General features: G+C 41.9%; 1 protein-coding gene across 1 annotated transcript in view; it reads left to right on the forward strand.

Annotated features, from left to right (window-relative positions):
- Window positions 1-5,091: 5,091 nt before the first annotated feature.
- entpd1 (ectonucleoside triphosphate diphosphohydrolase 1) overlaps window positions 5,092-14,637 on the forward strand; it is a 52,101-nt gene continuing 42,555 nt past the window's right edge. Inside the window, exon 1 of the mRNA XM_084078622.1 lies at window positions 5,092-5,220. The gene's annotated coding sequence lies outside the window, so the exon portion shown is untranslated. The remainder of the gene's footprint in view (window positions 5,221-14,637) is intronic.

Consider the following 14,637-nt stretch of genomic DNA (forward strand, 5'->3'; position numbering starts at 1 on the left):
TTTCTAGTTTTTGTCGCATTTCTAAGCCAATAATTTGATGACCAGCGGACCGGTAGGCAGAGGTTCCGGTAGGAGACACAAAGGAGACTCTTTGTGTCTCCTACCGGAACCGCTGCCGGTCATCACATTATTGGCTTAGGAATGAGACCCAAAAAACCCCCAAAATATCTATGAATCCAAGTCTCCATGGGGTGACTAATCGATAGAAAAAAAGTCATTTTGGGGATGAACTATGGCCCTATTTTATTTGTTGGATGTTCAGAAATAGCCGATCAACAAGCTTACAACATGTCACATCGCGACACATGTTCTCTTATGGGTGTCACGGTGCGAGGCAGCCAGGCAGGTGAGGACCCAGAAGCAGAACAATGCAGGGAGGAAGGTCTAATGCAAAGTATTTATTCTGATTTAACACACAGGACTGGAACAAGAACATCACGACAACATTTATAATCAAACAAGGAACACCCACAAACACAGGGCTTAAATATACACAGGACTAACAAAGACACAGGTGACTTACTTACTTACTTAATCCTCTTCGTTCCCTGTGGAACATAAGGCTGCGACTATCTGCATCCATCTGGTCCCATCCTGTGCAGCATGTTGTGCCTCGCCCCATGTTAGGTTTGCCATCTTCCGTTCTGAGATCACAGTTCTTTGCCAGGTTGTTTTTGGCCTATCCCTCGTTTCCTCTTTCCAGGTGGGGATCATCTCAAGGCTACTTTAGGAATGCTGTTTTGATCCATTCGGAGGACATGTCCGAGCCATCTGAGACGTCTGTGTTTGATTTCCAGCACCACATTGCGACAGTTTGTCATTTTGTACAGGTCCTCGTTCCAGATCTTGTCTGTGCCAAAAGATGCAACATATCTTCCTGGAGACACCCATTGTGGAATTAATTGATCTTGTTCAATGTTCATGTCACTCTCAAGTTCAACAACTGGCCAGGATTCTGAGCCATTCAGCAAAACTGACTTAACGTTGCTGTTATACAGTTGGATCTTGTTTTTTAGGCTGTAGCCTACTGCTTAGATTTCCAGATGGTCTGGAGGCTTGCAAATGATGTGCTGCGAGCTTTCCCCGAGCCTTATACTGATGTCCCTGCACACAGGTGAACTCAAAGGCAATCAACACAGGGATTGGCTGGGAGACTAACAGGACACAGGTGGAGAAACGAGTTATCGCAGGGAGGTGAGACAAGACAGGTAGCAAACACTAAGGCAGACAGGAAACACTAGGAACAATACTACACAATAAAGGTACAAGGAGAACAGGAAACAATACGATACAGCATAATAATGTACTGTAGGAGACAGATCCTGACAATGGGGGTCCCTGGCACTAAATCTTTTCAAATGGGGGTCCGACATTTGAGAAGCAATGTAAAATACAGTACACCGGGCGGCAGTGGCTCAGGGGTAGAGTGGCCGATAGACAGCTAGATGGAAACTGTGAGGTTCCCAGTTCGATCCCGGGCTCCCCCAGAGTTAGTGTCGAAGTGTCCTTGAGCAAGACGCTGAACCCCTAATTGCTCCCGATGAGCAGGTTGGTGCCTTGCATGGTTTCCTCCGCCATCGGTGTGTGAATGTGTGTGTGAATGGGTGAATGTTATCTATGTAAGTCGCTTTGAATAAAAGCACTATATAAATTAATGCACCATTTAGCAGTGTCTCACTATGTGATGTGTGTTGAGCGTTCTGGCTGACATGCTTCACCCATGCGGTTGCTACTGTATACCCAGGTTAAGGTGAGCTTTCTCCCCCTCTTCACTGTGAAGTGCTTTGGGTATGAAGATAAAGCGCTATAAGTACTGTAAATGTAATCCATTATCATAATAATTATGTTAACCACATTCTTAACAGGCTTTTTAACAGCTACCCTAACGCTATCAGACACCTTTTAGTGCAAGGTCAGTGTAATACAAGACCGAAATAATGCATTAACCGTTTAAAACCGGGTCTGTCATTTTAGATTTCTTTGGCTATTCAAAAATAGCAGATATACAAGCTCATAGCGCGTCACAAGATATGCTATTTTTGAAAAATCGTGAGAATTTGTGCAAATCTTTGAATATATATATTTTTAAAGCAAACATTTTGAACTCATATCTTTGCTTCTGGGGGTCCCTGGAACAAAATATTTTGAGATGGGAGTCCGCGGCCAAATACATATAATTTGGGGGGTCCTTGACATGAAAAGGTTTGAGCACCACTGATATAGCAACATATCCGTTTTTCAGAAAACTATTAGGATTTAGAAGAAATTCGTGGAATCAGCCTCAGGTCTTAATGGGTTAAGGGCCGATCGCTTCCTCCTTCCGTGATACGGCAGTTTTTCCAAGATTCTGCACACCGGTGTCCATTGTTTGGATCTACTGTACGCTTTGAAGAACCATACAGTAGATCTACTGTTCACTCCGAAGAAAAGGGCAGATAATTAAAAAGCAAATGAATGCAAATTATAGACAATTGTACCTCTTATGCAGCTCCTTCAGCTTACAGGGGAGAATCCAGTGTCACCTTCATTCATAATTAAATTGAATGCTTAGTAGTAGCCTACAGATAATATTCAACTATGGAATGTTCTCTGTTAATGACTAAGTGCTTTGTCTGATGCAGAATATGCAGCATGAAAAGACGTATAGCCTCTACAGTATGTACTCGTGTGGTGGTAATACAGTATTATGAAAAATGAATGAGTACCGCACTGTACGTCTGTACCATATCTGTAACTGTACTGTATGACACAAATCAATAATGATTGATTTATGCTATGGACAGCAGGGGAGTGGTGGAAAAAGGTGGTGGAAAAAGCACTCACATGTTTTACTTAAGTAAAAGCATCAATACTGCAATATAGAAATACTCTGTAGTGGTAAGTATTTTCAGAAGATAAAAATCTTCTGAAAATAGCAGATCTACAAGCTCACAATGCGTCGCATCGCGACACATTGTGAGCTCGTAGATCGGCTATTTTGTCCGAAATGTATATAGGGATGAAGTGGTTAATGTATGTTTTGTAATAATAATCAAAATTCACAAAGTAACTAGTAACTAAAGTTTTCAAATGATTGTAGTGGAGTAAAAGAACACTATTTGCCTCTGAGATGTAGTGGAGTAGAAGTAAAAGTATAGAAAATTGGAAATGTAAAGTAAAAGTACCTCAAAATTGTACTAGTAAGTACAGTACTTGAGTAAATGTACTTAGTTACTTTACACCAGGGGTTTTCAACTGATTATGAACCAGGGACCACCACCCTGACTGAGAATCAACCTGGGGACCACTGTTGTGTTGGGAGGGGGGTATGGGCATGGTGTGGGGGGAGAAAGCCTGAAATTAAATAATGACTGTTAAGGGCTTAATTTAATTTGTTGATTCTATGTGAATTAAATCAAGCCCTTAACATTTATTATTAACTGAGATATGCTAGTGGTCCAGAGCAACAAAAAAAAGATTGAGAACCACTGATCTATTCCTTTCCCATGGTTGCCCCTACTCTGTTCTCTTAACCTTCCATATTAAACTCATGTTAACTGATTCATTGCAACTTATGTATGAGCGAGCAGACACATGCGATTGATTATTGGCACATTTCCTAATAATGGTGACTCAACCAAAATCCGGTACAGCTTCCCTTGAGATTCTAACTCCCATTTCTGTGGAACGACTTCCCAGTAACTGACAACATTGATTCGTCATTAAACATCACCAGGTAATTTACTGCACTGTTTCTCAACAAGTGGTCGATAAAATAAAATAATACAAATCTTCACTTTCCTGCATTACTAAATGCATGGTCAGGGACCACATGCAATACCTTCACGGACCACCAGTGGTCCACGGACCACCAGTTGAAAACCCATGCTTTACGCCACTGACAGCAGGGCAGTTCCTGACTCCGCAGCCTGAATGACTGTTGTTTCATGTTCAAATCCAATATTGACTGGCCTGTCCACGGCCATCTATGTGAGTGTAATGAAGGAAGACTGCAATTTGATGGCCTGCCTCTCAGAGGGGTCCCCACCCATGAAGGAAGATAAAAGCTTGACATGAACAACATAAAAGATTGATTGTCTCGGTTATTATTCTCAAATATATCACAACAGGGTCCCGAGTTGAAGTCTGAGCTTTGTGTGTGGGTCTCTCAAATAAATAATAAAGTTGGGGGCGGAGAGAGAGGGAGAGAAAGAGTGCGTGAGAGAGAATAGAGCAGCATCAGGTCTGTTAGCAGAGCTACCATCCTCTGTGGCAGCAGTTGTTATGCCAGAAGCAGGTGAATTTGAGTTGTCTGTTTTTTGTTTCTTTGTTGTAAAACCAGTGGTGTAAAGTAACTAAGTAGGCTACATTTACTCAATTACTGTACTTAAGTACTTTTTTTTTTTTGCATAATGAGTACTTTTTACTTTCAGTAAATTTTCATGACAATACTTTTGTACTTTTACTCAAGTAAATTTTGAATTACGGACTATTCCTACATTGCAGTATTGATACTTTTACTTAAGTAAAAAAAAAGGTGAGTTCTTTTTCCACCTCTGTGTAAAACTGAGGCTTGTAGGCCCCAGTAGCAGTGGCCTCTTTTTGGCGACATTTTGCCCTCAATGTATATGGGAGGTCAGCTCCAACTGGCTCACATCACTTGCCACCCAATCACTTCCCCAAAGGAGAGACAAAGCCCTAATTTTGTCATGCAAACTGTAGACATACAGAGTTATTGCCTGTCAGGAGTCTCCACAGCTGCTGACTCAAGAAAATGTGATGCAACCGACCTTGAGAGTCTTCTCCAATTACCATCATCACCCCACCATCCTCTCTCTCTCTCTCTCTCTCTCTCTCTCTCTCTCTCTCTCTCTCTCTCTCTCTCTCTCTCTCTCTCTCTCTCTCTCTCTCTCTCTCTCTCTCTCTCTCTCTCTCTCTCTCTCTCTCTCTCTCTCTCTCTCTGTTCGCCCTGTCACACTGTCATCTAACGTTTCCATTGCGCTCAGGATGTGTTTTAGGAAGTAGAAGAGACATTAGCAAATCAGGAATGCCAAATGAGGAACCTCCAAAATGTTATGAAAGACCTTGAAGTGTCATGCAACAGAGTCAACCGTTATTTAATGGCACAATAGATGATGATTGGTACTGTGTTGTTTTCTCTTTTTGTCACAGCACCAGATGCCACTGTCACCACTTGGATTTGAACCTGAGTGTCCTGCGTGGGAAACCTAACATCTACCGGTCAGTCAAAAGGAAATATTCTCTATTAGGCTTCTGGTCTTCAGGGAGGGTTACTGTATTCAATACTTTGTTGACAAATTATTGTTGCCAATAATTTGTTGCCTAATTTGTTGCTTTACTTACAATTTATTTACAATTTAGGCATTTAGCAGACTTAATCCAGAGTAATTTACAGTAAGCAAGGACTACACAAGGTCATACATCAAATGCATAGAAATAGTAATCTAGGATCATAGGTAAACCAATAACCTATCATCACTCTAACAGTAGAATATCTGGGGGGAAAATCTATAATCTGTAAAACAATGACCTGGCATCTGTCTACATAACATGCTATCTAAATTACATTTTAGCCTTTGCGTAAGCCTGCAAGGTCATCGGGCTAGAGCATGTGCTACGGGCTAAGGTGGAGTCTGAAGAGGTGAGTCTTCAGATTACGGGGGAACATTGGGAGTGAGTCTGCAGTTTTAATTGCAATGGGGGGAGTTCATTCCATCGTTTGGAAGCCAGAAGGGAGAAGAGTGTGGGACGTGTGGAGCGTTGTTCCGGATGTTTTAGTGAAGGTTCTGACAGCTTCCCTGTGACAACTGATCTGAGATCTGAGATCTGAGTGAGCGGGAGGGGTTGTATCAGGCTTTGAAGATATGGGGGTACGTGCCATACCTTTGGTTGCTTTGTAGGCCAACATCAGTGTTTTGTACTTTGTGCGGGCACAATTGATTTGGGATTTGTTTCATAATAACAATAAACATAATTAACTGCATAAAACCTAGCGTCCCTATTCTGGGTATGTAATAATAGGTTTTAGAGATATTGTGTAGAGGGAAAAAAGGAGGGGGGGGAATTATAGACCCCTGGGGGACCCCGGACAACAAAATAAATAGAGCGTCCGCAAAAACATACTGTTACAATTATCATTACTCTTTTTCAATTAATGCGACCATATGGCTCATGCCCAGAAAGTGACCAATTAAAGTGCATGCGTGTACTTAAGGAGTTTACAGTATTAATACAAGTTTATACAACCGGTGAAGCATGTTATAACGTGGTTTGCTTCAGGGAAAGTGCTATTGTGAAGGTTTGCTGTTCTGGTTCTAATACTGCCGAGTCGTTCACCTGAAGGGAGATAATTGGATGGGCCCTAGGGGGTCGGCCCGGCCGGATGTGAGGACTCCTTTAGAATGTAAAAAAAGAAGAAAAACTTTCCGCCGGAGGCGAATCGTGCGGTGTAATTCAGAAGTGCTGGGGTGTACACAGCCAATTATTTCTAGAAGCTGTGCACACGACCCTGTCCAGCAGTTTTTTGCCCCCCATGGGCAGTAGAATTGCCATACCATACAGTTATTGAGAAGGTGAGCGCACACTCTCCATTACAGCTGAACTGTAACTGTAACATTTTCAACCCTTTGACACTCCCAGGTCTCCTATAACACATTAAAACCGGTAAAGTATCTGTATAATTCTAGATTTTAGCATTGGCTATTCAAAAATAGCAGATATACAAGCTCACAGCGGGTGCAATACGTTAGTCCGACAGCGCATTCCTCCGACAGCGCAGTGCTCCGACATTAAACAGTAAACCCGAACCAAACCCGCACCCTAACCCTAACCGCACGCGGATGCCACATAGTCGGAAAAAAGGTCTGTCGGATTAACGCATGCCTCCCCTCACAGCGCGTCGCTTCGTGCCGCGCTGCGAGCTTGAACATCTGCTATTTTTGAACATTTAAAAAAAATGTTTAAAGCGTTCGAAACATGTTGAATCATTTTGAAGTAGACTCAGTTTGAGAACTACTGATTTAGCAGGCATTTGAAGAATCGGCCTCGGGTATTAATGGGATAAGCTGCCTTAGGAAAGAATGTAGTCTTTCTTCTGAAAACTCTTCCGTACACAACAGATAGACCTACTTTGCGTTATTGGCTGTGTGTCAAATTGACGGAGCCGATGATGTTTCTGGGTCACAGTCCATTGTTTTGCTTACTTCCCCCTTTTTTTCTGTTGTACCTGTCTCCGTCTGTCCCCACAGGGCTGAATTAAATTAGGCAAAAAGATCCTTGATGTACTGTAGGGCTATACCGCAGCGCTCCTCCCCTCTGGCCTGCAACTGTTTACAGAGCACATTAGAAACTACAATAGGCAATTTTAATTGTGTATGAGAGGCCTTGGGGATGGCAGCAAGCTATTGTGCGTTTGGTTTCAGCTCCACACAGTGACTTGACCCTGATTCCCACCAGCACCACCAACCACATTGTTTACTTTCCAGAAACGAGGGGGAAAAAATCCATTGTGTGTTCCTATGTAGTTATTTAGTCACAAGGTCTTAATAATTTCCATTGGTTCAGTATTTATAAAAAACCCATACAGATACACTTAACCTCTTTCACTTAAAACAATTATATACAATAATAAAGTAATAACAATAAAAACATATGCGTCACAGCTTTGTGAGCTTCTAGTTTAGCTATTGTGTGTGACACTGTAGAATGAAGAAGTAGGGCATTCATTTACAAAAAAAAAACGTAAAAAGTTCAAATATGGAGATACAAGGTTTCTGCTCGACAGCAGTCATTCGTGCTATTTAGTGTACGAAACCGTGTTTGATTTTTGCAATGAAACACATTTGAATAGACTCGGGGCGAAGTGAGTAACGGGTGATGGTGACTTCGTCATCATCGCAGATGTCAGGGTCTCTGAGAGCTGTGAGGCTAGGCCTCTGTTTCCCAAGCAGTGGGTCGTGACTCGTGAGTAAATACCCCTTTATTTTGTGTTTCCTACATTTTGTTTTGAATTATTATTAGTTCAAAAGATTCTCAAAAAAATCTCATAAAATTCACAATTTTTCATGAGTTAAAAAACGAATTCAATTGTTTTTCAAAAGAAATCCATTAAAAATGTAAAGTATTAATTTGAATATAACACTTTTAAGAAGTAGTGAAAATAGCGACGTGTTGAGAGCTTGTTGATCGGCTATTTTCAATAGTTTGGGTCCCGGGGAGATATCGTATTTCTCTTTTCTCGAGCTAAAAAGTTTGCGAACCACTGGGCTAGGCTATGTCAACACTTTACAAGGGAAAGAATTCTTGTGTTGGTGGGTGTGACTGGAGACTGTTATTGTATTATTGTGGAATATTTCATTCTCTGATATTCTGGTTTCTCTGTGTGATGATGGTAAAGATTTGTATAGCCTTCTCTGCTACAGTGTAACAAGATCCTCTACCCCTTATTTCATTGTCAATAATTGGCGTTGTTGGCAGGATTGCAGAATCCGGTAGAACTTCTACTTTAGCTACAGAGAAAAAGGTTAATTGAGTCGACTCAATAACATACGGTATGGAGGCGAGGATGTTTCCTTCCTCTTCTCCCCTGAGAAGGAATAAAGTCCATACTGTGGCATTTGAAATCGCTTCTGGTTCTGGGCTCCAGTGGGCTGCATGTATTGGACAAGAAAACAGTATCTGTAATCAAGAGAAAGATGAAAATTTAGTAAATTGAGTAAAAGAAAAATATAAATGGCCAAAGTCAGTGGTTCTCAAAGTGGGGTCCAGGGACCCTCATTGTTCCTTGAAGGGGTTCTAAATAGACTCTTACAGAGAGTGTTTATAAATGGAACCGTAAGGGTCCATTTGGGTTACTGGGGTCCTTGAGTTATGGGGTTTTGTGAACCACTGTCCAAAGTAGTTGTCTGCGGAAGATAATGAGAGTAGTTATCAATGGCAGAGCATATTAATCAATGACTGTAAGAATCAAAGGTTGTTGGGGTGATCAATGGTTGATGTTGAAAGTAATTGATTTAGCGAATACAATGGTTAAGTGTGTGTGTGCCTTTGTCTCATCTGTGTGTGAGAACAGCATGTGTTCTGTCACTCCTATGCACCCTGCACAGACTGACAGGCAGATAACTCCTCCTTCAATGAACACACTGTATTGTAGTCGGCACTGCGTTTAATGTGCCATCAAGGGTAGGGTACAGCTGGAAAGAAAACAATATACTGTACACATGTATAATACAATACACATAGTGTAAAGCATGTAGCAATAGAATAATAACTCTATATTCTACAGGTTGGAGAGTGTTCTTCATTATACAAAACATACAATGGTTGCAAACAGTAAATACATCCAGAGAATGATAGGTACATTTGTTCTACACAAACTGCACAGATCAGAAATAATAAACATAAAACATAACATACCAACAATGCTTCCGTAAAGGCAGAACTGAAAACAGGTTAACCAAACTTTTACAGGAGAAGAGAAGTGTACTGTGTGTTGTGAGCTGCTTTCAAGTGAGGACTGACTAACTGAACTGATTAATCACATGCCTGCACCCTACTTACAAACCTGTTTTATATCAACTAGACTATTTTGTTGATATAGTATATCAACAATTAACTCAACTAGGGCTCCTGTCTTAAAGGTACACAACACATTTAGAATGCAAGACAGCACAGCATGGCTGATGTGCTACTTATTACCAGTGATACAATCATAAGTATTGTATTGGTTGGAGTAAAGGAATTGCTTGTGGAGGGGGGGGTTCTCCATATTAAAAGCTAATCTTATACGTTAAATGAGAACAGAGTCTACTCGCCAAAATGTTTTATATTTTATTCAATAAGAGTTGATGAAAACTTGATCTCTCTTTATTGAAATTATTTTCCACAAGCAATTCCTTTATTCCAACCAATACAATACTTATTGTATCTCTGGTAAGTACTGTAGCATATCCGCCATGCTGTGCTGTCTTGCATTCTAAATGTGAGCATAAATTAAGGCTGTTAGCGTCGCTGACACGCGTCAAGAGATAATCATTTTAAACAGTTACCTCTCTGCATTACTCCAACTCATTTCAGAGGGTCTGTGCCACGTATCAATGCTCCAAAATAGATCTGAGCTCTGAGAGTTGCATCAACAGGTTGTGACGACTGACGAGTCCAATTGATTGCCTCCAGTGTGGCAACAGGGCAGGCATTGTAAACAACTGTATTATATTGTTGTAGTCATCTATAGTCATTTAATAGTCATCTCTATAGTCATCTACTGTATAGTCATCTATTAATCTCTAAAGTCATCTCTAGTCAGCTATATAGTCATCTGCAGCCAATCTGCAGGAGGATTGGCTGCAGATTGGTAGATTGGCTAGAAGTGCTCACGCTTCAAGCTGTGAATGAAAGGATGTTAGTGAAGCATCTTCAGCAATAAAGATGAAAGTGTGAGAGTTTCTTATTGAACTGTGATTGGAAGGCAAAAAAAGCGACGGTACGAAGTTTTAGCCGCCAGAAGGAAACTGGCGGCTAGAACTAGTTTGTTTGACTAAAGTGATAAGCCAACAAAACAGGAATGTCATCATTACTTTCCTAATGCATAAAGATATGTTGTGAATTCAGGATGTCTGCAAATATTTCACTCAGTCTGATATGATGATGATGTGTGTACAGCCTAAAGGCTGTGACAGACTGAGAGCGTCAGACACGACTGAGCAAAATCAAATACTGTTGTTTACAATGCCGGCCCCGCAGCCACACTGGAGGCAATCAATTGGACTCGTCAGTCGTCACAACCTGTTGATACATCTCTCAGAGCTCAGTTCTATTTTGGAGCGTTGACATGTCGCACACACCATCTGAAGCGAGTTGGTTGATACAGAAAGGTAACGTTTTTTTTTATTATTTTCTCTTGACACGTGTCAGCGACACTTTTCGTGTGTGGCGGCCTTAATTTATGCTCGAAGTATGAATCGGGCTTCAGACAGGTGATGCCTCTAAATTTAAGCAGCAGCAGACGGTGCACCGGAGAACGGGCTGAGATCAAAGTACACCAACGTCTTTCTGTTTAATCCCAGAATTCACACAATATTTATAGAATACAGGTTCATACGGGTTCATAATGCTAATGAGTTTCGATCATAAAGGAATGCAAATGAGTTTCGATCATTAATTAATTCCTGGCAAGACAACAGACAAACCGTCTAGTTTCAGATCCCACTTATATAATATATATATAGAGTGAATGGAACATCGACAAGAAATGTTGCTGAGGCAAAACAAGTTTATCTCTTGCAGTCACTGCAATCACATACACACTCTCGTGGGATTACAGATTATGGGAAAGTTATCGTGTGCCAGTCACACATTGTTTAACCCATTAAAACCGAGAAAGCATCGGTGTCATTTTAGATTTTTGCGTTGGCTGTTCAAAATAATATACAAGTAATATACAAGCTCACGGCGCGTCACTTTGTGCCGTGCTGAACGCAGACACAACTGAGCTTCTCTTCCTCCCTGGGAAGTCTTGAACCCCTGCAAAATATTTCCATTTCCATCCACAATGCCCTGGTGGCTCTTATTCAAACAGCCAAGAACCCAGGAATGGTCCGAGAACAAACGGTCAGTTGTCCTTCAAGGCACAAATTGCAGAGATCACCCGGTCCTGTGGTTTTGCACTTACACAACATGCAGAGGATCAGACCCTTCCTCACTAAGCAGTCTGCCCGGCACCTTATCCCCAAGCCACAGTCATCACCATAAGGCTTGACTACAGCAACTCCCTCCTTGCTGGCCTGGTATTCGTTCGAAAACTAGCCGTGTGATCCGGTTTCGAAAAAAGGAAAAAAAGGATTGTGGTTTCGGTTGTTGGTTCCAGTTGGCGTCACATTGTTTTTGTTCCCCACATAATGCCAATGGATTAGTTTAGTCTCACTAATCTTGGTACGAGTTAGAATAGAAAATGGACATACCAAACCATTATTATACCAAAAGAAACTAAATGATTATACCAAACTAAACAAGTTTTAAACTAGGGGAATCATTTTGTTCCGGCCACCTGATGACGTAAAGTTATGTCCGCTCCGACCGCATCAGAAACACAAAAATGGTATTGATCCCAGGCTAATCAAACTCATACAACTGATCCAGAATGACACGGCACACCGGGTCTTCAGCCTCCCTACATTTTCACGTCTCCCCCTTTTTTACGGTCTCTTCACTGGCTTCCCGTTGCAAACCTAATCCTATTCAAAACACTGGTAATAATGACCCATTATGCAATGAAGTGCATGTCATTGTGAGCTAGTCCATTGGCTATTTTAAGCAAAAGCTTTCCCCACCATAAAAGAAAACAGAAAATAATCTAGTATAGAGCCCTGAGGGACCATCTTGGGTTTAAAGTGGTTAACCAACACAGTCAGAATGTCTTTTCCTATATGGCACCCTGGCCAACGCTCCAAGCGTCCCAGACTCTTCTCCCCCCTGGTTCCCAGGCTGTGGAGTGAGCCCTCCCCCCTCAGTCAATTCATTCGTAGACAAATTAGGTGAAGCCGACTGTCTTTTTCTCCCGTAAAGGAGAAAAAAATGACGGAGTCGCCAGTTTACGCGAAATACGAGTGAGCGCTGTAAAAATGTCACCCTTTTGATGAAAAGCCACTGCAGACTCAATTCACATTTTCTGCCTCAGTTCGAAAACTCTTAAGACAAAAAAACTGCCTACTCCCACACACACATTTCTCTGTTTCATTTATCAATGTTTCGGTCAAACAAGGACCTTCATCAGGTCATTGTCCTGATGTATGCAGTTTTTTTGAAACTGGGATTTGGTCCCAGCACTACAAACGTTTTTGAGAGTGTCCTTGCAGTCTGAAAACTCACCTCTGCAGACATCCCTATCATAATGCTTTCTTCTCACTACTTACTCTATTCCAATAGATGTACATGCTGTTGGTTACTTGTTCATTACGCTATGTATGTTTTATACAGTATATATTATGTATACTGTATATATACTAGAGGTTCACATCTAGACATCGGGCAGCTACGCATTCCTCACTATAAGTTGCACTGTCGATCCCGATGCCCATATTATGAGATACATGAGATACAGAGATATAACATGAGATCTATTTATGTGTCAGTCCTTGTCCCATGCCCATATATGGGCATGCCCCCTTTTGTGCCCATATATGGAGCTGACTGATTTGTTTGCTCCTGATGCCATGATGACCACATTGAGGTTATATTTGGGCGCAGCTGCATTGGGAACTCCTTATATGGTGTTATGGAAATAATATATATCCAGTCGAGGTGAAGCTGGTAAGAAATATGTTTATTGGTCAAGTCCAACCGCATCAAAAACCAGCTTGTTTCTCCTCAATGTCCTGTCGCCCCATCGCCAAAGAGGGGCTGTACCTTGAGCTCACTCAGGGTACAGGAGATGGGGAAACATGCTTGTTTTTGATGTATTTAATTGACCATGCCACGGCTATTGTAGAGTCTGGTGTCCCCTCCAAGCTCTCTTAAAATAAGTCCCTCTCATATCTTTTCTCAGTGTCTACCTCTCTCCCAGGGGGTTCCATCATGACCAAGAAACAATAGGTTTGGCATGGCCATTTACATATCTTGATCAAAAGGGTTGATTCAACACGGAGGAATAAACACAAAGGAGTTGTCTTAACCCCTGAAATTTTCAGAGGTTAAGACAACTGTTGTGGGTGTGAGGCGAATGGCAACTTGATCAATATTGCCATAACAATAATCTGAGTTCCCAGAAGATTTCGCCAGCTCTCGCATACACGGGAGGGGTGAGGAAACTTCTGGGCCAGAGCCCTGGTATTTGTGGACGGGATGTAACTTACGCTCAGAATCTGAGCGGACACGCCTCTTACCGGTCTGAGAGCTGTGCAACTCGTCTAAACAGTCCGACGAGAGGAAAACAGCAGTACACAACAATGGCGGCCGCAATTTCTCAAGGAGAAATTGCTTCCCGTCGCTCCTATTTACATGCAACACCCACTGCATGTGGATCCCGCCCCCTTTTGGCTGTTGATTTGAATCAGAGCGCAGTGGCCACGCCCCTACTGTCCAGGCTCTGAGGCGAAGTCTCCCAGACTACCATAACAATGGCCCCGCCGGTCGGTCCTCCCATAAGCCAATTGAATATAAATAAATACAAAAACTAGACGCGTCGCAATTCCGGGGAAATTGCAAAGTGTGGTTGCGCTGACGCCGGTCGGACTATCATAATGTCGTCTGGACAGGTTTATCGCAGGGGTCCATAGATCACGTGTACCGATTTGTGTGAGATTTGGAAAAACATTGTAGGAAAAGGAGCAAAAAGTGTGTTTTGAAGAAAATTCAAAATGGCGGAAAATCTATCCTGACGCAAATGGGCGTGGCCTATATGGGGAGCTGCGTAATGACCCAAGACATCTAGGGAAAAAGAAATTTTGATTTTACGACCTACGGTTCAAGAGTTAAAGGCCAAAAGGTAAAGTGGGCTGTTATAGCGCCACCATGCGGCCGATTGGTGTGATTCTTTTCATAATAATTTCGCAAAAAACTATTAACCTCCCCTCCAAATCTTGTAACTGTAGCCCTTACGGTTTCCGAGAAAAAAATACTTGAATGGGAGTTTTTGCAATTCCC

The sequence above is a fragment of the Gymnoscopelus microlampas genome (genome assembly GCF_963454915.1).
Source record: "Gymnoscopelus microlampas genome assembly, chromosome: 14".
Taxonomy (NCBI): domain Eukaryota; kingdom Metazoa; phylum Chordata; class Actinopteri; order Myctophiformes; family Myctophidae; genus Gymnoscopelus; species Gymnoscopelus microlampas.